Source organism: Trachurus japonicus, chromosome 8, assembly GCF_045865225.1.
Source record: "Trachurus japonicus isolate A0001 chromosome 8, Traja_1.0".
Taxonomy (NCBI): Eukaryota; Metazoa; Chordata; class Actinopteri; order Carangiformes; family Carangidae; genus Trachurus; species Trachurus japonicus.
In genome coordinates, this window is record NC_140914.1 from 733,051 (window position 1) to 758,015 (window position 24,965).

Consider the following 24,965-nt stretch of genomic DNA (forward strand, 5'->3'; position numbering starts at 1 on the left):
TCGTGATGTGCCGAGTTGGGGTATGGGTGGGTGGGGGGGTGTTCACTGTTTTTGTTTGTTTGTTTTTTACTCTGCACTCTGTAATTTGTTTTTAAATAGTTTGTTTATGTGTATGTTTGCATATACATATAAAAAAGAAAAGAAAATGATAATTGTATCCCTGTAATTGGAAGTATCTAATTGTATTTTTCAATAAAAATACGCTATATTACCAAAAGTATTCGCTCACCCATTCAAATGATCAGAATCAGGTGTCCTAATCACTTGGCTTTTGGTGGAGGAGGAATTATGGTATGGGGTTGTTTTTCAGGAGCTGGGCTTGGCCCCTTAGTTCCAGTGAAAGGAACTTTGAATGCTTCAGGATACCAAAACATTTTGGACAATTCCATGCTCCCAACCTTGTGGGAACAGTTTGGAGCGGGCCCCTTCCTCTTCAAACATGACTGTGCACCAGTGCACAAAGCAAGGTCCATAAAGACGTGGATGACAGAGTCTGGTGTGGATGAACTTGACTGGCCTGCACAGAGTCCTGACCTGAACCCGATAGAACACCTTTGGGATGAATTAGAGCGGAGACTGAGAGCCAGGCCTTCTCGACCAACATCAGTGTGTGACCTCACCAATGCGCTTTTGGAAGAATGGTCAAAAATTCCTATAAACACTCTCCTCAACCTTGTGGACAGTCTTCCCAGAAGAGTTGAAGCTGTAATAGCTGCAAAAGGTGGACCGACATCATATTGAATTCTATGAGTTAGGAATGGGATGGCACTTCAGTTATTAGAATGAGTAAAGGCAGGTGAGCGAATACTTTTGGTAATATAATGTATAATAAAATAAAATAAAAACACATAATGTTTTGACATCTTTGAGTAAAGCACTTCATGATGGTGGTTGAATGAATTAACCTTAACTCAGTGGATTAGACCGCAGAATATTCATATTTCTTTTTGACCCAGAGGAAAAATTTACTGCTCAAAGCTTGCTCTTCTGTAGCTCCGGAGACAAATTTGAGATTCTCATCTCAGCCTCATTTTAGTTTCTATTTTGACTCAAATGTTTCTCATATGTTTCTCCTAAAATTCACTAGGAGCAATAGGTGAGACAGAGTAATTAGAGGAAGTCATACTTGAGACTTAAGGGAGATACCTTGCTAATCTCAATTCAGTGTTTTTAATGGCTCCTTTATTTCTCCTTGGAGAAGAAAATGAGCAATACTGGAGCTACTATGGAGCAATATGGCGCGCACGCACGCACACACATGCACACACCTTACAAATACTGCAGCAACTAAACATTCTGAAGCACATACATACATACATATATATATATACATACATACATACATACATACACACACACACACACACACACAAATACACACACCAACAGCCGTCAGGCTTTATAATTCTATAGCAAATGAGCTGACAGACAAATTGATTTCCCTTTTGCAATGAGTAATCTGAATCTTTATTCAAAGTAGTAAGAGTATTTTGAGTATTTCAAGTAGCTGTAATAACATTAACAATACAGGCAGCATTTGTAAACACAGGCTTTTTTTGAACATGGTCGTTTCAACAAATGTCTATCAGTATGCCACATTCAATACTTTACAGTGTTGTGGCCCTGATGCTGTGTTTCAAGTAGCTGTAATAATGACATAACTTTACAGTGCACATTGCACAACAACAACTTTAAAGGGATAGTTCACCCCAAATTGAAATTGTGCACTGTAAAGTTATGTTATTATTACAGCTACTTGAAATACCGCATCAGGGCCACAACACTGTAAAGTATTGGATGTGGCATACTGATAGACATTTGTTGAAACAACCATGTTCAAAAAAAGCCCCTGTATACAAATGCTGCATGAGGGCCTTAAAGTGATAGTTTACCCAAGATTGAAATTTCACTCATTATCTACCCACCCTCATGTGGACTAAGGGCTGGGAGAAGTTTCAGAGTCCTCCGTGGCTTCTCTGAGTTACAGGGGGTCTCAACGTAGCAGTGCATGTCAATATAACGGTTGCAAATGGATACCAACTGTCTTCGTAACAAAAAGACACACCAAAAAACATCCAAATACCTCCATGCTGCTCGTATGTAATGTCCGTCTTGTATTGAAGCCCCGAAATGCGAAATTGTCCCGAAAAAAATTAAATAAGTCTATATTTCAAGCTCGTTTTGTAGCGGAAGCTTCTCGAAGCCACGGAGGACTCTGAAACTTCTCCCAGCCCTTAGTCCACATGAGGGGGAGGAGATAATGAGTGAAATTTCAATCTTGGGTGAACTCTCACTTTAAGGCCCTCATGCAGCATTTGTATACAGGGGCTTTTTTTTGAAAATGGTCGTTTCAACAAATGTCTATCAGTATGCCACATCCAATACTTTACAGTGTTGTGGCCCTGATGCAGTATTTCAAGTAGCTGTAATAATAACATAACTTTACAGTGCACATTGCACAACATTGCACAGCATTTAAAACAACATTTAAAAGGGCCTTTTTTTGAACATGGACATTTCAACGAAGGTTGCAATACTTTACAGTGCTGTGGCCCTGATGCGGCATTTGTTTATGAAGGCTTTTTTGACCTTACTTTTCTCCACCGGTGTCCATCCATCCAGGGTACTACAGCGCATGATGTAAGCTCCAAGAAGAAAAAAACTGAGAAAAGAAAGCACAAATTACAAATGTCATAATGTAACAGCAGTTACAATGACAGTATTGAGAGTTTTTTTTATCCAGATGTCACATAATTCACATTGAAATATCTCTATGGTTCACACGAGGAAATTCAGTAAAACTGTGAGGTCACTGAAACAATCAAAACATTAAATCGTCGCTGTCTGATGAAAAAAACGTATCTCCAAAATTCGTTTTTTCCAGGAGCATGAAAAAACAATTTTTGTCAGGAGGTAACTTATAAAGTAAACCAAAAACTGTATAAATAAGACATATTAAGGACCCGAAATGAAACCTTGTTTACACAATCATTAGTGCCGTGTTTAAATTATTTTAAATGGACATACAATGACTAATTATAAAAATTGTTTAGACTGAGATAAACAAACACAGCCAACGCAACAGGCAACACAACAGCGGAACCGCCGGCATTATTCATGAATGAAAATAGTAGCACGCTCCACCAGTATAATTGTAAACATGTGACGTATGTTATCACGTTCGCTACGTTCACTACACTAGTGGTGTCCCATTTCCATAGGGAAAGATTTTCTGCCGCTTTCCCTCAACGAGGGGAATTTACGGTTGAGGGCACTCAAAACCAAGTGGAAGATTTAAGGGGGAGAATTGGGACAGGGCCCTAGTTTGGTTTTATAATAGAGGGCAGAGGCTTCCAGCTTAGGGCAGAGCAGGAGTCCCTGCAGATCCATACACACGACTAAAATGTTCTCACCTGCCTCTTCCTTGTCTTTCTGTTTCATTGCTCGTGCACTGTCTTTTCTTAGGCAGTGCTCTTCCCAAGTGGTAGCATCAACGTTACCGGCCTTAAATGCACAACAGGTATCGCACTGGCCTTTTTTTGGATGGAAAAGAGAAAGATTTAACTCTTGGAAGAGGTTGGAAAAAACTTGCCTTGATAGAGCCTGAACACCGTGTTCTGCACAAGAGTGCTGATACTGTGTGTGGAGGTGACTCATTGATGTAAACACTGGCTCCAGATACATTTTGGAGGAAGATGACCTGCAGTAGTGCGATGGCACTTTTGGTAAGTCCAGAAGGAATTTTTTCAGGAACTCCTTTTCTTCAGTGGCCACCCTCACTCTCACTCTCACTCTCTTTCTCTCTCTCTCAGTCTGAGGACTTTTTCCTCTCCTCCCCACCCACCTCAAACATAACCACTGCTTAATCCCTAACGTGGACATAAACATGCGCTGACACACCCTAAGCCTCTTGCCATCGACGACAAGGTGATACAAAATTGAAACTGAACGCCTGGACTCTTCTGCACCTGTCCGCCGCCGCTTCACATCACTCAACTCCACTAGTGATTTGACATAAATTTTCCTCTCTCTCCAATCTAATTTGTCCCAGAAGTAACTAAATATTTCTTCTCTTTTTGATATATCCAATTGTCTGCAGTTCAGTTTTGAAGACTTTTGGCAGGCCGTGGAATGACATGGTATGCCCATTTGTCTCGCCTCCTTCAGAACATTCTCTTTCTTTTTCCTGCCGAGATAGGACTGGCCCCTCATTCGCCTTCTTTTTTGAATATTGCTCTTCCAGGTGTCAGGGTTGAGCCTCTTCCTCTGCCTTCCCACACGGGCCTCACCACCTGAGGAGTCCTCTTCAGCTGCTTCTCCCTCTGATTCAAAGAAAAACAAATAAAATTAATGTGTGAAATGTGAAAGTGTCCTTGTGCACACGTGAGATATTATACACACTTTCATGTGTGTCGTGTCTCTATGCTATTCAGTACTGTCATCATTCTCACGTTTTATTCTATGATCTGTGAAGGGCTATGATCTGCATTTTTGTATGACAAAAAAAGCAATAATAATAACAACAATAATTATTATAGTATTAATAATACTCACCTTCATTTTCAGATCTACTGGTGCCAACAAGGGGATTATCGTCCAGTTCACTTTCAAGTGAATCTTAAAAAGACAAAGAGGAATAGTACATTGAATGACAAATGTGCACAATACCATGTTGTAAAAAGTGCAAGTGTTCCCTAAAATCTCTTAAAAGTTTTTTAACACACCCACTGATGGGATGATACTTTTGCAATACAGCAGCAAAAACTCACCATAGCTTTAAATCTAGATGTATAAAATCATTTTAAGTACAGTTTTCTGTAGGTGGGTTTCCATACATTTAAAACATAATAATACCTTCATTTTCAGTTTCATTGGGGACATAAGGGACATCCTTGTCACTTTCAAGTGAATCTGGAAAAAAAGAGAAACAGATTACTATACTGAATGCAATATTGACATAACTCAATGTTGCAAAAAAAAAAGTTGGCATCCTTTGTAATGGCTGACTTAACCCTATTTTTTTCCTCCACAAACCTTCATCATCACTTGTGCTGTCCCTTCTCTCTGTCTCTGCCTCTGCCTCTGCCTCAATAGCCCTATCACATTTAACTTTAGCAAGTTTACATAGCTCCTCAAAAGAGAGAGACATCTTTAACCTGAAAAAGGAGAAAACAGTGCATACATCAGTCAAATCATACACATCAGACGTCGATGCATAAGTTACATCTCAGTCAGAAATCGGCTTTACTCGAAAAATAAACACTGTCGTGATAAAAACATACCGGGCCCCCTCAATGCTAGGATAACGATGGCATAGCGTTACATTAACACTAGAACCGCCAACATTCTAATCCCCCTTAAAACGCCACAGCGGTCTCCCAGACCGTCACGTGTAATTACATTGTTTCCAGTCGCAAACAGTTCTGTAAGTAGAAAAAATAAGATTGAATTTTTAGTAGTGTTAGTCCTTCTTCATATTACGTTGTGTTGGGGTCTTGATTGGATGTGGTTGGGGGGTTAGACTGAGTGATGTTACAGCACCGCTTGTTGCACCTACAGCACACACGTCTGCCTACAGCTGAAAGTGACGCATCTGGACACGTGTGCTGCTCTCATGTCAAGAGTCGATGTCGCTGTTCACTGGATTTTTATTTTTTCTAGGTCAGTTTGTTATCAACTCCAGTGTTTTACAGTTGTTCTACCTGGATATTACGTAGTTTAGGCTCCACGCCCACAGAAACCTGTTATTACCGGACTGGACAGCAGCCAAGAGAATTATTATTACCTAGCCTACGTTATAATTCAATATTCATTATAAACGAGAGTGAGTAGGCTCTATATATGGCGCTTTATATCTAACACAGACTAATCATGATCTAGTCTGTCCTGAGCCCACAAAATAAAGTTTGTGAAGTGTCTGTGTAACGGAGCTCCGCGCACCTCCGTTACATCTGCACGGAGCACACGTCAGCTGACAGCTGACAGATGCGTTTATCTGACAGATGCAGCTTACAATTTCCTCATCACTACCTGAGCCACCAACCGATCCCCCCTCCCTCACGCCCCGATGAGTCTCCTGGACATATCCTGTATTCTCTGATTTTCCTCTTTTCTTTTCTAACCGGCCTGTTTCAGTTTCTGCCCGTATACACCCGGTGTCTCTCTCTCTCTCTCTCTCTCTCTCTCCCCCTCTCTCTCAGCGCGAAAACTGCAAAATAGAAACATTGTAATAATTGCTGTGTGATCACAGCTGGACACAGCGGTCAAATAACTGCCGTTTATATGTAGCGGTCTGTGGGACCGCTGTTGGCGGTCCGAGGTATAATTGCTCAGAAATCAAGTGTGTTTCATTTTAATCAGTTGTAAGCTTCAGAAACCATCATACACATATATTTAGGAAAAGTCACGGACTGGAAGACCTGTATGTTTTATGTAAACAAAGTAATTTACATAAGAAAAACACAAACGGTCTGTGAGACCGTCTTGGCGGTTCTAGTGTTAACAGTATAAAGTCTGTGTTTACAAACATGACAAATCGTCTGATATTATACAAGCAATGTTAGGGGGGGGGGTGGCGGCAGCAAGAATTTGTTGCTGGCCCGAAAGAAATGTGTCTGTGTGTCTTGTCAACTGCCGCTAGTCGGCTAAGTAAACTTTATCTAGTGGTTAACGTTAGCCATCAGGATCTAGTAGTAAAGAACGATATAAGTTAACCTACTTGAGCTAAACCATCCAAATGACAGCGTGAATGACTGTCGACTTGTGCAAACATGAATATATTTGTCGAACATTAAGCTTATGGTCATACTTTACCTTTACAATGAACGATACAGATGATATTTCACTTCTCCTCAGTCCTCAGACGTTATTCCGAAGCAGTGGGCGGGACGGAAGGACCAGAGGCGAGAGATACGTCTTTTTTTGATTGACACATTACGCATCCAATGGAGATACGTTTTACATAGATGGCGTAGTAAAACATCTTTCCATTGGCTATTTGGGTGCCCGACACGTTAGTTGGGTTGGGAGGAGTGCGGAAGTGCCGTACACTGTAAAATGTCAAAAACGTCAAAAGTGGAGATACGTGGTTTTCACTGGACAGCGACGAAATGTAGCTATGTGATACATGGGGTTCCAACACATCAGCAACTATGCCAAATGTGGCCAGATATTGTGATGAATGTGAGAAGGGTCAGAAAAAAGAGGGGAAACCAAACTAGAAATAAAAAGTAGAATTACAACAAATTCATTTTTGAAAATAATTTGTGCTTCTTTATGTTATGTATTTTTACTGATGGATTTCCACAACCTTTCCATATTTCCATAAATTTTTAACAATGAGCAATGTACTTACTTAGAATCCCATTGACTTTGAACTTATCCAGGACTGTCTTCCCATCTGGCACCTTCCCGTGCTTCCCAAAGGCCACAGCATTTCGGCACTCCTCTGCAGTAAAAAACTCATCAAAAAGAAGATGGAACAATCTGAGGCAGTCCTTCTTTGCTTCTGCATGTATTGCAGCCAGGTGGGTGGAAGACACGAATAGGCCACTTTCTGGATACAGCTCTTGCTTCCCAGATCTGTGTTTTGGAGCCCCAACACCAGCCTGAGGTTGGATCTGTTCCACTTTGTCCAGAAAGCTTTTTAATGCCTCGAGGTGCTCACCACCTGTAACATAAAATATGAATTACCTTACAGGGACACAGAAGCAAAAATAAACTAAAGAAAAGGAAGAGACTAGTTTTTAAAAAATCAAGAGATTTCATGATGGGCTAAGATTTTTTACCAAATTGTTAAAAGCTTTTAAGTTTTAGTTTAATTTGGTACATTAGGAAAATTGTGAGAGAAAAAAGTAATAGTGTTAAAGGAACAATTAACTGCAACAGAGAGACAAAATGTACTTACTCATACTGCACAGCACATCCTGCAGTTCGGCTTTCTCCTCCACTAATTTTTCCACCTCTGCCTCGCATGCCCTGCATGGCTTCCATGATCTGTCTTCTCTTGATTCAGGGAAACTGAAAATTGGCTCTCCAGATTCTAGAAGTGGATCACGCTCAATGATGAAAGTATCTGCAGATGACGAGCATGAAGAAGTCTCATGTTCAGACGTACTAGGCTGGCTCTGGAACCTGGTACTGTGGCCAGGCAGTTACAGGCTGGTGCTGTGGCTGGATAGGTAAAGATGACTCGGTAGGTGGAGGTTGGTACACTGGCCAGGTAGTTGGAGGCTGGATGACGTTGTGGTCCACGGTATTTGGATGATCCTGTACTGAGGTGGACTGACCTGCTTGAGGTAGTGATGGAAGGTTGTAAAATCGTTGAGCAGCTGCATCTCTTTTTTTCATGTCTTTCTTTGTGGCCTTCTTGGCATCCACTGTCTTTTTAACTGTTCCAACGAAGTCCACTGTGGTGTAGAACTTGTTGTCGGACCATCTTGCAAGTGCTTCTTCCCCTGGCTTCAGATCTCTAAGGTAGGTGGTGGGTTTATCATCTTTGCTTAGTATATCACAGGCATTAAAAATCTCTGCCGTGTATCCGTCTTCAAAGGTCAAAAATACAAAAAGTCCTGAAAATGAACAGAGAGTAAATAAAGGAAATTTTGAGTAAACCAGTACAGGCTAAAAATCAATCTTACTTAAACATGCTACTATATCTTATTGGTCTCAATTCTAATCCTCTTAGACTTACCAGTGATAAAAATTAATCTCTTCACATTAGCCTTCAACTAGCATTAACTTTATTCTTTTTGCATTTGCTTCACACTTCTTCACTCATGCGACACTTTACAATAACAATGTATTTGATTTGAATCATGCACTCTGTATTCTATCTTTTCACTTTGTTTTTATTCTATTTCATTATTTAATGATTACTGTATGCATTTTATTATCAACGAGATCAACAAGATTCTCGCGAGTCTATGCATGCGTTTATTATTACTAATTTCTCCAAGATGTCTGCCTCCTCCAGGTAAACAAACACCTGGTTGCATGTTTGTTTAACTATTTGCTGTTGTCTGTGGAATAAAAAGGGTGGTGTGTGAGTTGCAAATAGCTTTCCTCAGGCAGACACGCCTGTAAGTCCGCCAACATAAATTGTAGATAAAAGCCAGATAGCAGCTGCTAAAACCTTAGTCACGGTGCAGCAAGTAGTAACTACCATCAAGCTAGACGAAGAACCGACGTCAGGACACCGCTGCTCAGGTTAGGCTGTAACAACTTAAGATCGTACTATTTGTTTACATTGTGTTGTGTGTGTGTGTTATTTTAATAACCTAGCTTTCTTTGTACCAAAATCTAAATTTACATGTCTTTGACTGACTCTTATAGATCCTACCATTGAGAATTGAGACTACTAAAGTTTATGAGACTGCTTTTAACTCTTTCACTGCCAAAGACGAGTTATCTCGTCTTAGCGAATCCAAGCGTAGTCTGCCAAAGACGAGATAACTCGTCTTAGCGTTTTTTTAATAGCAACGTCATGCTGAATGTCTTGCCCTACTCCTCTGTGAAGATCAGACTTGTATCATCAAAATAAAGTAAAGAAAAACACATTTGGATTGACATATATAAAAAAATATAGTGTGTTTTTCCCCCCTCACGGAGCGGAGCAGGTGTCTGACTGCAGCGGCGCCGCTCCGTGACACTCTGGCCGCCGGTGAGAGGGGGCGGCGGCGGGGCTCATGGCGGCTCGGCAGCTCGTCGAAGGGCCGTGTAGCTCCGTGATACAAAGCACACACGTTAGTAACAACAACCCCGTTGATCGCTCGTCGTTAGTCGTCAAGAGCGTTTGGAAAGTCGCCAGATTTTGCGAGAAATCACTCAGATAGCAGCTTGAAAATCCCACAATCTAGTGTGGATGAGGAACGGACGGTGCCGGCGAACGCGATGAGAGCTAAAGATGGTGGGAGTGTCTGTTGTGAGCGTAAAGAGATGTCTGTAGAAAAGAAAATGCCTGGCAAGCTGGAGGAAGCTGCTGTGAGAATGGCTGGCAGTCAAAGAGTTAATAATGAGACTTAATTATCTTATGATATTGATTAATTTGGGTTATACAACAGTGAGTTCCGACCGGTCCCAACCGAGCAATTTGATTGGACAAGAGACGTTCCATGAGTGCTGATAGCCTATCCACCTTATTCCTGGGGTCGTTACTGTAGAAACGGTTATGGGTGGAACTTCCGGTCAGCACCGGAAGTAGCAGTGAGCCATTGGCTAACAGCAGTGGTTGCTAGCGGTCTTCATTACTGTTAGCGGGTTATTTGAAAGTTTTCACATTGTTTTCTGTTTTCTTAGTTAATTCGGTAGATGAGGCAATTCATGTGGTGATAATAGATCGGTTATTGATCCATGGTGGTGAGCCTCGTAATTAAAAAATCAGCTCGAGTGAAGAGAGGGAGTAGCGCTGTTTGGTTGACCCGTCTGCAGCTTCTGGGGGCTGCGGGTGGAGGACTGGACTGTGTTGGACGAGTCAGACCAACAGGTCCGCTTGGACCGCGGCCACTCGGACCAACAGGTCCGCTTGTACAATGTAATCTGGGCAGGAGACCGAGAAGTGGCCGGAGCTGAACCGGGAGAGAGGCAGCCACTGGGCACGTGTGTGTGTTGTGACAGGAGTGAGGGGGCGCGCCGCCCGTCACAGAGGAGAAATGCATTGTAATGAATGTAACAGCCCCCCCTCGAGATTATTGTTATTCTGACACATGAGTTAAATAACAGCTGTGTTTGAAACCACGCTGCGGTTCGTAATCGCGGTGCAGAAGAGTGAGTTTGGAGCTGACGAAAGGAGAGAAAAAAGAGAGTCGGTGGAAAATGCTCATTGATTATCCGGTGCTGCTCCGCGGTGCTGACGAACCTGCTTTAATATGACAAACTATGACTGTGATTAAAGAACCTAAACCAAGTGGAGTAGAGCTGAGCTGTAACTGTGTAGTGGAGAAGGGGCAACAACACACGCTATGCGCACACACACACACGCGCCATCGTCCCCTCAGATGCGGCTGCATCTCTCCAGGACACTGGTGTGTGTGAGTGTGAGAGAAATAAAAGCTGTGACTTGCTTGGGCAGACGTTGTTTGGTGTCACCCGCTGATTTGTATAGGTACATAAATATCTAGACCCCAAATCTATAAGACTATGTGTATAAAAAATTGCGTGTATCATTTAGGGGTTTTTATATCCCTAAATGATACACGCAATTTTATGTTTACTGTTTCATTCCGTGTAAACGTTGTGTACACTGACACACCCCTCTGTATCAAAAGTATAGGTCTTTATGATTAAAATAAACTAAATGGATTTTTTTTTTACTACAACTTTGTTGGTTGGACACTCGGATGTGTCTGTGTGTGGTCTTATAATAGATCCATGGTGAGAACCTACAGTAAAATACTCCGCCCCACCACCACCACCACACATACACAATCCCTGAGAGCAGACAGTAAAGAGGTGAGTGAGAGAGAGACCCCCCCACACACACACATATGCATTTCTTTATAAAAGAGGAATGTGTTTTAAAATAAAATTATTCCAACTTATATGAGGCAACTTTCCAGAGCTAGCAGATAGCTGAGCTCGTTGCCTCAACAACTGAAGCAACCAAGTTAACAAGTAGCTAAATATGCTACTGTACGTTATCTTTGTATCTTTGGCCACTTTTTTAAGTCGTCCTCACACCTCACAATATTAGTAGGCAGCGGTATTATGATATTGTCTCGTTTGAGTTGTAAAAGGTGGTGTTTTATGTCTCTAACGCTCGCAGAAAGTGGATTAGCGCGTACTGTTAGCATGTAAACAAACGCTACTTCCGGTTCGCACTGGAAGCTGCGCCCATAATTCCCGCAAAGCATCATGGGGGCTAGGAATAAGGTGGATAGGCTACAGTATAACAGCACTGCGACTTTTTACAGACATTATCACTCCGCTGTTCAGCTGGACAGGAGCTAAGTCAGAGCCACAGGAGCTGCCCCATCTCTCTGCTGCTACTGCAGTTAGAAACGGACCTGAACATTAAAACCCGGACCTGACCTGGTCCGTCTAATTGGTGATAAATCTCTACTAAACCCGGCTGGAAAAAAATCGCAGCGGGGGCAACTACGTTTTGACGGCGATGTGTTTTGATATTAGCTTTAGCTGTTGTTAGCCACGTAGCTCAGCTACTTAGCTTCAACTATGTTTATATTGATTACATAGCAGATAAACAAATGTAATACGGTATCGATAACGTCTCTGTATGTCTTCACGCTGGTCCTGTTGCTCCGCTGCTAATCAGACAGGGGCTCAGAACCAGAACCAGCACTGGAAGCAGCTCGGTGGAAAAGCTTGTAGCTAGTAAGCTAGTTTAATGTTTATGTGTTGCCTGGCAACAGCCTTGTCTCCCTTCCAGTTGCGGAACTATTTCTGTTGGCGGAGCCAAATAAATGATTAAATAAACAAACAAATCATAATCTCTTGTAGTTTATTACTGTTCTAAAATGCGCTCGTAGCACTGTTGTATACAAGCAATATCGCACTCCCTCGTGTGATATTGCTTAATTATACAATTATTGTTAAGCTTCCTAGTAGATTCCTTTCGCCTCCCAAGGACATAGCTTCAGGAAGGTGATGCCCCGAGGTTTTGTTTAACCCTATATGATTAATCAATAACTTGATAATACGATAATTTATGAATAGTGACCATAACTGGTCATGAATCATTATCCTCCATATACCCTACATTGTCAATACATTTTAAAGAATTAAATTCTAAAATCTACAATAAAGCGGCAACAGAGTTTCTGTAGGTATCAACAATTACAGACCTATTTGCAATTTCATGCCTATCCTGGAAAAAAGTTGCTACTTTTTCTGATGAGAGAATTTTATTTTATTTAAATAAATAATGTTTAAATCAATTTCCCAGCCCCAAATGTAGTGATAATTTGACCAATAGAGTTGTAAAATTCTGTCACTAAAATGCATACAGTTTCAAGTGGGGGTTACTCTCACCTTTCTTGACATTTCTTTTTAAAAAATCCTGTAAATCAATGTTTGCAGCTGAAGTTTGCTCATATATTGATAATAATAATCCAAGTGATAAGAGACCAGAGACTGTCAAAGATTTTGGTTTTTATAGTGTCCAAAGTAAGTTAGAAATGACAATCATGCCAAAAATTAGCTAAGCCATGTAGTGAAATGATACCTCAATTACCATCTGAGTCATCTTTGGGTGAGCCGGGGTCTGGTTCATAAAAACACATCTTCTTCGGTGGGTTTCACGCTCTTTTGGGCATCTCTTTCTTGGTATTTCCTGCTGGGCCATCCATTCTGTTAAATACATAAAAGTACAATATTTTAATTATTTAAAAAGGTGGTTCAATGTCTTATTTTAGTTACTAGTTTTATCATGTCATTATATCTCATAATTTGGTACAGCAACTTGTTGAAACATTTGGATACAGAGATGTGTTACTGTAACCATATCAGACAACTCAGGAACTGAAAAACATGGTCTTTGAGAGGATATATCCTCTTAAATTTCAACACATAACAATTTTGTCCACAGCAAGCACTTTAAATATGCATGAGGCTCCAATGCAAATATCTTAATTGCCAAAAATGCCATACATCATGTAAGATTTGATCACCAAATCAAACTTGCTGTCTTGTTTGCTAATTATATAATAAAATATGATTAACCACCCACAGAAATCTGAAGAATTAATTATGAACACATGAATACGTATATAAAATTATGTTTAAGTCATGAAACAATAAGCAGTATGATCTGCTCTGAGATGCTGGAGGTGTGTGCTGAAGATGCTGAACTCTGTCCAGCTGCCTGCAGAACTCCCTTTTAAACATACACCATTACAACAAGCCTTGTTTAGAGCAGTCTTGATAAACAACATGGATAATACTGAAAAAATAACATTCATTAGCCACTTCAATCTAATTCGGCACATATTTTGTAGGTAAATGTGGACTCCTTTCTAAATGACCAGCTAGCAGGCAATCCATCACAATCATCGTTGTGTTAATTTGAAGATTTTTTCAATGGAGTTCAGTATTATTTTACTCACTTCATTGTTTGTGAAAAAAAAATCCCAAAGAGCATATTCTTTACATAAAGATATTACCACAATAAATTAACCAGTTAACGTTAGCTAACAGTTAATCATAATAAGTTCATGGCCACGTGTGGTCCGGGCCTCACTAGCTAAGTTAGCTTCACTATTAGCCGCATGTGCCGACCAGTTTCTTCGAAAAAAGTATCTCAACCATCATAAACACTTGCCACCTAAATGTTTGCAAAGTTTTACCCAAATTACGCTTTACAAAGATATCGCTTACCTTCTTTTACGTCCCGTAACGGTTCCTTCTGCCTCCATCTCTTTTTTTTTCCTTCTGCCTCCCGCACTGGCGCACTCCAACCGTTAACGTAAGACTTTACGTCAGTCAGACCTAGAGTGCCAATCAATGACCAATCATGATGCAGCAATTGTGACTGATGGCGCTCTCTCCCAATAGAGTGCCGAAGCGGAAGCAGGAAGTAACGGCCCCATGGGACCTCAATTCGAAAAAAGGCTCCATAGAAATGAACGAGACTCCAAGATTTATTTCGTGATCCGTTTGAATTGTGCCATGACAAAAAAATATGTCCTCTACCTGTTTAAAACATCACGTTTCATGCCGAGAAATCAGCAGTTTGTTGTAAACCTATTGTAAAATAAAATTCCGAAGAATCCGTAACCAGAAAGACTACAAATCGCATGTGACGTCACACACCAAATGCCGCCCTTTCCCGTGTCAGTTGGTGACGTATTTTTTGTGGGACACAGATCTGTAGTCCGTAGAGCGTCGTCACACAAAATACATTCTTCTGTTGCCGTTTTACGATAAACTGCTGGAAATTGACTACTTGTAATGGCCCTCTCAGTGATCCCAGAAACATTTCTTTAATGTGGAACACTGATGGCATTCCCATTTTTAAGTCTTCAAAGTTTTCTGTGTGGCCTTTTTATTGTGTCATAAACGAGTTAAACGTTGTTGAACGCACTAAACGAGAAAACATGATATTTGCAGGTCTTTGGTTTGGGGACTCAAAGCCGTCAATGTTGACATTCCTTGAACCACTATGTGACACTCTGAACAAAATCGAAAGAGATGGAATTTCTGTTCAGTTTGCAGGAGCTCAAGAGCCTTTCATATGCAAAGCCTTTACCATTGCAGGGACCTGCGATCTGCCTGCAAAAGCATTGGTACTTAATACTGTTCAATTCAATGGACAGTTTGGGTGTCAAAAGTGTGAACAGCCAGGTCAAACAGTAAAGACAGGAGAAAGAGGTCATGTCCATGCCTTTCCTTTCCAGAAGACAGATCCAAAAGGCCCGCCTCGTACCCACAAGGGGTTTGTAGATAATGCTAAGATGGCCTATGATTCCAACAGCATTGTACGTGGGGTGAAGGGACCTACCTTTCTCAGTAGACTAAAAAGCTATGATTTGGTCTTGGGTACAGGTATAGACTATATGCACTCTGTACTACTGGGAGCAATGCGTCTATTGATGTTTTTGTGGTTTTCCACAGAGTTTTCCCGATGTGCATTCAGTATGGTTAGGTCAGTCAGAGAAGTTGACAAACGCATGAAAGAAATAAGACCACCATTTTTGATTAGATTCCCTCGTTCTGTGTCCTCTCACGGAATGTTCTTTAAAGCATCTGACACAGCATGAAAGGTGGGATTTTCGTCCCCTTAAACGCCTGCAGATTTCCCTAATTACCGGCAATTAACGACAATTTATGGACTGCAAAGTTCGTCCGTGCCACATACTGACGGAAACGAACCATGGTCGGAGGGTCTAATGAGCATATGAATAGCGGCGAAACGGCGCCTGGTCAGAAGGCGTTAATGGCTCTAATCAGCATATGAACAGCAGTGGCCTGGCCTGGCTTCAATGTCCTCACTCAGTATTGGTTGAAACTACCACTCTTAAACTAGGAAAATCACTCGTGATTGGTTGAAACCACTCCTCTTAAACCAGAAAGATCACTCGTGATTGGTTGAAACCACTCCTCTTAAACTAGAAAGATCACTCGTGATTGGTTGAAACCACTCCTCTTAAACTAGAAAGATCACTCGTGATTGGTTGAAATCACTCATCTTATAACCCTATATATATATATATATATATATATATATATTAGGGCTGTCAAACGATTAATTTTTTTAATCGCGATTAATCGCATTTTTTCCATAGTTAACTCGCGATTAATCTCTATTAAAAATATTATATATGGCGCTTTGGACTTTCAACCCTCCAAAGTGTTATAATCTCTAGACAAACAACTTTTAGACCAGACCTAGCAGGCCTAGTACCTAATCATAACACATGATGCATGAAACTCACACAGAATTGAAACGAATTGCATCCAGTGGAAATTGCCCTTTACTTTGCTACACCTCTGCCTGGCCATGTGCATTTGTTGACAACAGAAGCCGTCAAAAAATCAATACATCGCCACGTGCATTTGTTGACAACCGAGCTGTCAAAAAAATCAATACATGGCCATGTGCATTTGTTGACAACAAAGCCTCAAAAAATCAATGGATAGAGCTGTGGATATATGTTAGACTGTGTATATTTGTGTAGCAACCAACTTGAAGGTGCCTTACCGCCACCTACTGGACTGGAGGTCCCACACTCCAGTCCTCCACAGAGGACAAAATGGGCCGCGATTAACCGCGATTAAAAAATTTAATCTCGTTAATTTTTTTAATTAATCTAATCGCGATTAACGCGTTAACTCTGACAGCCCTAATATATATATATATATATATATATATATATATATACATATATATACATATACACATACATACATACTCCCTCCTATGGACATGAATTTATTGAGGAAAGGAAAATGAAAATTTGCCAGCAACATTTGTATTCACAAAAAGAGCTTTACTAGCATAAATAATAATATAGCACAAAACACACAACTATGTACAATAGCCCAAAACACACAACTATTTACAAATGGCACCAAACACAACTATGTACAAGCACCAAACACAACAGCAGTCTCCTCCATGATCCTAGAGTCGTAGACGCCTATGGTGTGTTGCCCTGTAATGAGCATTTGCCTCTAATCTTGATTGAAGAACGGTACAGAGATTGGTGAGTTCTTGGCTGCGAAAAGATGGTGGCCTCACAATCCAACCAGACAGTCCGTCAACTATGCCGTCTTCCTCATCCGACATCAGGTCTATGGTGGCGCTCTGCCACAGGGCCACCTAATCCTCTCTCAACACACTCTATCTGGCAGCCAGCAGCTGTAATAACATTCAATATAACTCAATCAGTATTGCACAATGCATTGCATATGGGTACAACAAATCTATTAATCACTGAATTTGATAGTGACATTGACCAAGAACGGCCCTAATATAATAAGTCTTACCCTCTTTTTCCTTGAACGACTCCGAGCTGAACTTTTCACAGCCTCCGCCCGAGCTGCAAAATCTGGCTGCCTGTACCTGAATGTTCTGCGCACCGTTTCATAGTACGTCTTACAGGCAGCTGGAAAACAAATGAGTGGTATAAATAAAAATAAATAAAAAAGCATATGACAGTAACACTTAGGCACAAGTCATTAACATGCACCTCCTTACAGTTAACAGTAAGCAGAAAAGAGCAAACGTTACTTACACACAATAATGTCTTTATCTGCATCAGGCAGACTTGCAGAGAGAGCGTCAAGCAAAAATGAGGTCACGGCCTCGTTATGTGGCGAGGTCAGTCTGTGAAAACAAAATGTACGGTTAAAATGAGTATCTGTTTTACGTATTTCCTTATACAGCAAAATGAATACATATTCTTTTAATCTTACCCTTGCTCTGGTTTATAGCGCCTACAATTTGTCTCAGAGTTGTGAAGACGGCGTACCGCGTCCTGTAAATACACAGAAACACACTTTAATAAAGCAACTTTGACTGGTTCAGGCTACTTTTAGCTTGGGCTACTTAAAGAAAGCTTTACTTTTAGGCTACTTTTAGCTTAGCAAGCAGGCACCGAACATATTCTTACCGCAATTTTGGGATTGTGCACCCGTCTGCTCTTCTTACAGGGCTCCTCTGGACTGTTCTCCAAGGCAGTCAATCTTGTCTCTATAGACAGCAACCTGGAGTCTACTCCGGCAGCAAACGTAGCAAGCTGACGAGACAGCCCACTCATAGCGTTTAAAAGCGCTCTTCTGTCGTCATTCGGCGGACTTGGTGTGGAAAGTTGTTGTTGCTCGCGTCCGTGCAGAGGAGTTGAGGGGGAGGCGAAGTTAAGACGTCGCCCGGCCATTACAGTCAACAGCAAAGTTCCAAAAAAACACAGGATTTGGCGAAAAAGTTGTGGGAAGAAAGATGTGTTTTTATAGTCACGCCTTGCAAGTACTTCCGTGTTAGTCCTCCATGACCTCACGTGATTGGATGAGACCAGAAGTCTCGTCGGGTCCTCCAATCACAGGGGAGTTTACTGTTATATGGAAGAACTCGCGAGATGTGCTCACGTGTCACATATTAAAAAAAACTGTTTGCCCATGAAGCAAAGCAAGATGGACGTCCCAAGATGCAAGAAAAGACCTTGGCGCTTTTGTGAACATTGCGACACAGAACACACAGAGTGTGGGTGAAAGAAGACAAATGGGCTAGGACAGAAAAAGTATCGAGCCTGCTGCTATCCAGCTATCCTGAGGAGCTAACAGAAGATAGCTCGGCTGGAGTTGAAGAGATCGATGTAAATGATAAGCACTCCGAGAATCCAGAAAAGGAAGTGATAGAAGAATATGAAGAAATTCACCCAGCGACTGAAAGTTCAGACAACGGTGAGCACCATAATTTAAGTAATACACCTGTATAGTTATAGGCAACAGATATTGTAACATCAAAAAAACACACTACATTAACTTTTGACCACAGTGAAGTTAGTTTTAAGTTGGATATGACAGACATTCACTCCTCAATACATTAAAAATTCATATAAAATATTACATGTGTTTAAATGCAATAAAAACAGGTGTGTGTCATAGAGGAGGCTTAGCCCTGCCATCCTGTGTTGATTTTGACACATGAATTTTTTATATATTGCCTTTAAACACATGTAGTATTTTATATGAATTTTGTATATATTTTATACTGTAAATATGAGCATTATAGCTCAATAACTCCCAGGTCATGTGCACCGGGGTCTGTGGTGTGGGTTCATGAAGCCTGGTTGTCCCATGAAAAACCTTCCAAACTCAATATGTTCAAGTTGTATTGATTTAGACAAACCTGGGAAAAGTCCCATTTAAATTGTCTAGTAAAATGTGGTTGCTTTTCACTGTTGTGGTTAATAATTAAATGCATGGGTTGTTTTCCAGATGAAACAGCAGATGACCAAAGCATTCATCTTTTCCTGGACGACTCCAGCGATTCAGAGGCAATGGAAGATGATGACGACATCTCTTGCTATGTGGTAAGCATAATATTAAGTTACATAAACCCAACATGTTTCACTTGCATGATTGTTTTTCACTCTCAGTACTACTACTGTTACGCTGAGTGTACAATTTAAATTTTCTTGCATGAAGTTTCTAGAGAGCAATTTTAAGAGGTTATTACTAGCTGTTTGAGATGCACATGATCTTTTCAAAGTACAGTTTTAAAATATTTTCATACTGGCTATAATGATGAACATGTTCTCAGTACAGTCATTTCATGCATTTTAAACGTGTACTTTACATTTGCATAGGATGAGTATGTGACTGAGGAGGATGAAGAAGGGGAAAGTGAAGCCCATCCTCACATACAAGATGGGGAAGGGCATGGAAGTGATCAGTCCAAAAGACCAGAAGATTTGTTGATGAAACTACTGGCCATGATGCTTTTGTCATGGCAGTCAACTTTCAAGATATCTGACAATGCCATCACATTGCTTCTTCTGTGCATCAAACACTTAATGTGGATAATTGGAAATGTTCTCTGTGTCAATTCCCTCACTGCCTTTGCAAGCAATATTCCAAAGACTTTATACTCCTTGAGGAAATGGACTGGTATCATCCGTGACAATTTCTTGCAGTATGTGGTCTGTCCAAAATGCATGGCAGTATATATATGCTTACTGAAGCCTATGAGCTCAAACGGGATGGTACAAAGGTTTGTAAGACTTGTAGTCGCATCCCATTCTGCAATCACCCACAGCAGAGGTCTGCATTGAGGAAGAAATGTGGCTCTGCCTTGCTTAGAATGGCAAAATCTTCTACTGGTAAAGAATATGTCAATCCGATACGTTCTTATTGTTACAAGAGTGTGGTGCAGTCTCTGGAAGGACTTGTTAAAAGACCTGGATTTGCAGAGAAATTTGAAGAATGGCGGAAGAGGAAAATACCTGAGGGTGTATTAGGCGACATATATGATGGACAAGTATGGCAGGATTATCAGTATGTGAATGGAGAGCCTTTTTTAGCAGAGCCAAATAATTTGGCCTTGATGCTGAATGTGGACTGGTTCCAACCATTCAAAGATGCACCATATTCAGTTGGAGCCATCAACTTGGTCATTTTGAACCTGCCTCGTGAAGACCGCTTTAAGGAAGAAAATATGATTCTTGTTGGACTCATACCTGGACCAAAAGAGCCATCACTTAACATAAATTCTTTCTTAGACCCCTTAGTTGATGAGCTTCAAGAACTTTGGCATGGCAAGATTCTGGAAGACAGCTCATTTTTAGGACATCAGGTTTATAGAGCAGCCCTGCTTTGTCTTTCATCAGACATCCCTGCAACTCGGAAATGTGGAGGCTTTGTTGGACATGGAGCTTATAGAGGTAATTGAAATAATCAAACACGCAGAAATTAATAACCATTGATATTGATCATTGAATCAGTAAAATAAATATGTTAATATTGGCATTATTTTTTTAATTTATAGCTGTTGGTCTGTTTCATTGAATGCTCAAATAAAAAATGTGTGTGTAACATATTGCATTTAATTTACATTTGCAGGATGCCACAAGTGTTTGAAGACGTTCAGCAAGAAAGGTTTTGGTGAAAAAATGGACTACTCAGGTTTTGACCAGTCTTCATGGGAGCCACGCACGTCAAAGGATCACACACACTACGCTGGATTATCCAAATGGGCAAAGACAAAGGCAGAACAGAAGAGAATTGAACACAAGTATGGAGCTAGATGGTCAGAACTTTTCCGCTTGAGTTACTATGATGCCATCAGATTTGCCGTCATAGATCCAATGCACAACCTTCTCCTTGGTACGGCAAGACATGTATTCAGACTGTGGACAGAACTAGGAATTTTAACAACAAAAAGCCTTGATGAACTTCAAGCTAGAGTAGAAAACATCAAAGTACCTTGTGAGGTTGGAAGAATTACCTTACGGATTTCATCTGGTTTTGCAGGATTCACAGCTGATCAGTGGAAAAACTGGACAACTATTTACTCACTGTTTTGTCTTAAGGGGCTTATCAACAACAGGCATTATGACATGTGGTTTGACTTTGTGCAGGCTTGTATCATACTCTGCTCCAGAGTCATATCCATCAATAGACTGGAAGAAGCAGATGGATACCTGCAGACATTTCTCTCAAAATTTGTCAAACTGTATATGCCCATTGCACTGCACCCCCAACATGCATCTACATCTTCATTTGAAAGAGTGCATGTTGGATTACGGACCAGTATATTCTTTTTGGTGTTTTTCATTTGAGCGTTTTAATGGAATACTGGGAAAGTTTAATAACAACAATAGGGCAATTGAGGTCCAGATTATGAGGCAATTTCAGCAGAGCCAACAGCTTCATATGCCATGGACATGTGAATATGGTGCTGAACAGTGTTGGTAAAAACGGCGTTAGAGTATAACGGCGTTACTAACGGCGTTATTTTTTTCAGTAACGAGTAATCTAATTAATTACTTTTCCCATCGTTGCAACGCCGTTACCGTTACTGAGAATGTGAAGTGGTGCGTTACTACAATCTGGTTGAATGAAGCGCAAGGTGTCAGGTTTTGGCCACACATCAGCTGCCTGGAGAGAGAATGTTTATGTAACATGCATGCTGTGTCCAGGAAAAAAGACTTTATCCACGTCTGCCTCAAGCAACTCGAATCTTATGAAGCACCTCACATCAACACATGCTAACACGACACTTGTTGCTGCTGCTGCTGCTGTTGCTGCTAACCCAACCCCAAGTCCAAATGCCGGCGAGGGAGATGGAGCCACTGTGTTAAAACAAGCAACGCTCGATTTTTCGGGTCAGCAACAGGTGACCAAGGCCGAGCTGAACACATTGATTGCCAGGTACGCTGTTGAAAACATGTTACCCCTGTCCACTGTGGACTCTGAGGCATTCAGAGCTATCATTGCTAAAATACCAATATGAGGAGGAGGGAGGGGGGTTGCCCCATGCCGACACACTTTTGCTAAATTCATTGACAGTGAATATGAAAAAATGAATATTGAGCTTAAAAAGTCATTTGAGGAACTGGAGTACATTTCAACCACAGCAGACATCTGGACGGCCCACAACAGAAGTTTCATGGGTGTGACAGCACATTGGATCAATCCAAATAACATGGAAAGAGAGAAAGCAGCTCTTGCCTGCAGACGGTTTAAAGGGCATCATACTCATGACGCCATTGCAGTTGAACTTGACAATATACACTCAACATATGGGATAACACACAAATTCGCAGCAACAGTGACTGATAATGGCTCTAATTTTGTTAAAGCATTTAAGAGGTACCAGCCACAGGAGAGTGATTCTGAAGACGATGAAGATGAGGTGGCATTTACAGACTAAGATTAATGATGCTCTACATGCAACTGATGATGATGGTGATGTTGTGATCACTTTGCCCCCCCACAAGAGATGTGCATCACACACGCTAAACCTGATTTCGTGCACAGATATTGACAAGTGGCTGCTGTCAAAGCCTGCAACAAAGGCTATTTACAGAAGTGCTACTGCCAAATGCACAGCCCTCTGGAGCAAGACTAGTCGATCAACTTTGGCTACTGAAACAGTTGATGAGTTGGTGTCAAAAAAGCTGCTTGTACCTTGTACAACACGATGGAATTCCTTCTATGATGCCCTGGCTCGAATCTCTGAAATATCCATGGTAGACCTCAACACCATCTCCTCCAAATTAGGACTGCCAGCGATAACACACAGGGAACACCAGTTTTTAAAGGAGTACTGTACTGCGATGAAGCCCCTTACAGTTGCCTTGGATATACTCCAGGGAGAAGACAACTGTTTACAACTGTGGTACACTCCTACCAACGATCGAGACATTAATACTGAAGACAGTCACTGTAGTCATGTCACTGTAGTCATGCCACTATGCACTGTGATTGAACTCTAGGAAACTGAGATGTTGTGTGCAAACTGAGATGTTTACATGGAATTCACATTCTAACTTTTTTTTGACAAACAAATGGTTGAAATAAATGGTTGAAATAAACGATTTTGTCTGTCTTTTCTACATAACATTGTAGTACATAACAAATTTTACATAATTTGTAAAAACCTATTTAGGTGATGATTAAAGTCAATTTTTTTTTTTCTCTGAATAAGTTTCTTTTAAAATAGGTGCTTTTTTGTTGTTTTTTTTACACATGTGTAACCGGTTCGTGGAGTACTCTGCGTTGTTGTGTAAAGAATCACAGTCCTCCTAGAGGTTATTTCTTTTATTCCTGACCAGTTGAAAGAAATAAAAACAAAACACAATCAGCTCCGTCTCCCCAACCCCTCTCAACAAACTGACCAGACGAGAAGTGACCAGTTAAAAAAGTAAACATACCTGACCAGTTGAAAGAAATAAAAACAAAACACAATCAGCTCCGTCTCCCCAACCCCTATAAAGGAAACATGACAAATGTATATATAAATTGGAAAAACATTAAAAAAGAGACAAAATAAAAACACCAACAGACACAGAAAAGAAAGAAAACTCACCTCTCAACAAACTGACCAGACGAGAAGTGACCAAAACAAAACCAACGGTTACATTTATATATGGGGGTGGGGCCGCCCAGGGAGGAATGCAGGGGCAGGGGGCCACAAAAGAAAATAATACAAAATACAAATAAATAAAATAAAACGTCAGGTAATAAATAAAACAAAATAATAAAAAAACAGATAAAAATATATTTTAAAAAAATCAACTACAATTTTATATAATTATATTTAATATTAACCCTGTTACACATGGCCCTAATACACCATTGTACTTCTCAGCATAAAAACTTATTTGATGTTTTAAATCAACAGTGGGTTTTATAAGGATTAAAATTAAGTTAAAGGGGAACTAAACCCCTCAGTTTTGGATGACGTGCTCTAAGCTTGAAATTCAAAAAATGCCTTGATTATGGGCGGGACTCCTGAGCACTCTCCGATCCCCCCTCCCCCCCCCCCCCTGCGCCCCATTCACACCCGCGAAATCACACAAAAGAGAAAAAAAAAGTAATAAACACACATCGACACTTCTGCTAGCTCTAACGAGCTGCTAACGAGCGACTCTCAGCACTAGTAGCGCAGACACTACTAGGAGAGGACGCCAGAGCCGTGACACAGCATCTACAGCTGATCCGCCGGCTCGTTAGCTCGTTAACGGCTCGTTAGCGCCGGCCGCACTAACGGTTCCCATCCATGGATGTATTGTTCCCATCCAGGCAGCTGTTAGCAGCTGTTAGCAGCAGTTAGCCGCAGCAGAGCAGCTAGAGTGCCTAGCAACCGTTAGCGGCAGGCAGCAGCCGGTGCTGATTGGCCGGGGAGCTAGTGGCCGGTGACGAAAGCTGCCTCCAAAACGTCATCTGCCTCCATCTCAGCCAATAGAAAAATTCGATTGTAATAGCCGTGTTTCAACCCATAGAGGGCAGTCACTCTACATTTTTACTACAAAATACACCAAATTGAAATATTTTGTCTAAAATGT

General features: G+C 40.9%; 1 long non-coding RNA gene and 2 pseudogenes across 2 annotated transcripts; all 3 read right to left on the reverse strand.

The window, feature by feature from the left end:
- Positions 1 to 2,538: 2,538 nt before the first annotated feature.
- Positions 2,539 to 14,369, reverse strand: LOC146982242 (uncharacterized; annotated as a pseudogene). The gene is made up of 6 exons (XR_015036369.1): positions 14,332 to 14,369; positions 13,190 to 13,305; positions 8,134 to 8,570; positions 7,907 to 8,099; positions 7,355 to 7,669; positions 2,539 to 2,645 (listed from the first exon to the last, which is right to left on the reverse strand). The product of XR_015036369.1 is annotated as an uncharacterized LOC146982242 (transcript).
- LOC146982243 (uncharacterized) lies at positions 4,138 to 6,860 on the reverse strand. Its single transcript, XR_015036338.1, has 4 exons — positions 6,814 to 6,860; positions 4,855 to 4,911; positions 4,555 to 4,617; positions 4,138 to 4,322 (listed from the first exon to the last, which is right to left on the reverse strand). It is a non-coding gene; the product is annotated as an uncharacterized LOC146982243 (long non-coding RNA).
- Positions 14,370 to 17,077: 2,708 nt separating the features above from the next.
- Positions 17,078 to 18,332, reverse strand: LOC146982244 (uncharacterized protein C14orf93-like; annotated as a pseudogene).
- Between the last annotated feature and the right edge of the window lie 6,633 nt (positions 18,333 to 24,965).